Genomic DNA, 2,146 nt, shown 5'->3' on the forward strand with positions numbered 1-2,146 from the left:
AATAACTTACCTTTTCCAGTGAATATCTACCGTTGAAGATTTTCCTGAGAGAGACCAGCAAAAATTTCCCTTTTTGCTATACACAAATCAAGCTTGCGTATGCTCTACATGGCGCTAGTGATACCGCGGTTTATGCAAAAGCTCGCAAAGGGGTATCAAGTTGCACCACGTATTGCACACATAAACGCGCGGTCCAATCACACAGCATATAGGTACTTGTTACCTATCCACCCTACGACCACTGGAGTCGAATACAAAAGCTGCGCTCCTCAGCCGGAGCGTAACACAAAACCTTTACTTCAATTCACAATTCTAAACTTCTCAATGCACAATTCTATATCACGCTCCTCTGCAAATCTCCTCATGATTTGCATAATTCTCTATGTATTAACGTAAGTCAGCCGCCTCATGCCACCAAGCCTCCGCTTACTTAGTGTCACCTACGGGATCCTGAATTCCGGGGTTCGACAACCGTTCACTCCTACTTTCACTCACTCAATTACACAGTGTTTTTCTTTTCTGTACAGAAAATATCACTCCCTTTGATTGATGGTTTTAACCCAGAGGCAGTACCGTTTAAACAAAGTCTTACACTAATCTGCTTTTGAAATCGGATAGTTATGTGGTATAGTATTAAACGTATACTATCCCACCTTTAATTGAACAACTATCGTGTGGTTTTACTTTGCGCCCACAATCCTACACAATCTTGCGTAAACACTTGACCGTGCGTGCCTTTAAACCATGTGTGCGACCCTATGCCACATGCAAGCTCCTGTACTTTGTCCGTACGTGTACAAATGTGCGTTCGCAACTCAATTAACCAAACAATCTCTACAAAATGTGAGCAATAAAACTACTATTGCTCACAAACACAACACACAGTTGTTTCCGTATAAACTTAAGCGACTAGGCTAGAACTGCGTTTCATGTTTTTATAATTACTCCCTTAACACACTAATTCAAATATATATATAGCAAATAAATGTTTCCGATTTCACACAGATCTATAATGACTGCAATAATCTATAATTTAAATGATATGATTCAGATTGGATAGCTATCTTGCAGAACATACACTGATATAAATATACACATAATTATAATAATATATATATATATACCATTTGCTGCACTCATATGAGATACCTCACTCCTTCACTGCCTCTAATTTGCATGTCAGAGATATTTGCCTTGCCTGTACAAGAAAGTAGTTACACAGGTTAATTTGCATTTCAATGCCTATCCTACCCTAGTAGAGGGTTAACGAATCTGTGTGTAATTCGCTTATCTCACCATTTACTCTCACTAGGCCCAATTGAAACTATTTGTAATTGACTATGGCATGGGTTAAATAAATTCATTGGTAACTTATAAATGGTGCTGGACTTGTAGATATGTTGTTGTTTCTTTGTGACAAAGGAAACTGATTGTTTTAACCAGACTGAAAATCAGCAATTTAGAAAGTGACCTTCCTAAAATGGCCACTGCTCCTCCCCCTTCCACATCCATGTGGCTTGAACAAGATGGTGGACAGGCCATGTGGCTAGCCCAAAATGGAGGACAGACCATGCGGCTCTTTTGTCACAAAGAAATCACACTCTATAAAGGAACCAAAAGTTACTGTAGGCCTGTGTTTAAAAATATATATATTTGCCTCAGCATACTAACACAGCTATATTTTGGCTATGCACCAACTTTTAAATGTACTTTAAATCTACTTAACAGATAAACAATCCAATCTGAATCAAACACAATATGACTTATTTGAACTTTGTTTTGCAACAATAAAAATACACTGTAGCATTTTAAATATTATGATAAACACATTGTCCCTTGAATTTCATATCAGCGCCTTACTGATAACACAAAAAAACAAATGGCATATGATTCGGCAGCATCAAAATGCATCCATCTTTAGCTGGTAGACCACAGCCGCATCTGTACAGTGAAATCATTAAGAACGTGATAGCGCGGATGAGCCCCCATCTGTTGAAGTCAAATTACTTTCTAACAAATATTTAAAATGCCAGCTCTAATATATACTGTGAACGCCTGAACATCTTATTCCCATGTGCTATGAATGTGCACTATACATCGCAAAAACACTACATCCCATAAGAGAAAACAATACACCCACACATTA

This window comes from Pseudophryne corroboree, chromosome 4 (assembly GCF_028390025.1).
Source record: "Pseudophryne corroboree isolate aPseCor3 chromosome 4, aPseCor3.hap2, whole genome shotgun sequence".
NCBI lineage: Eukaryota > Metazoa > Chordata > Amphibia > Anura > Myobatrachidae > Pseudophryne > Pseudophryne corroboree.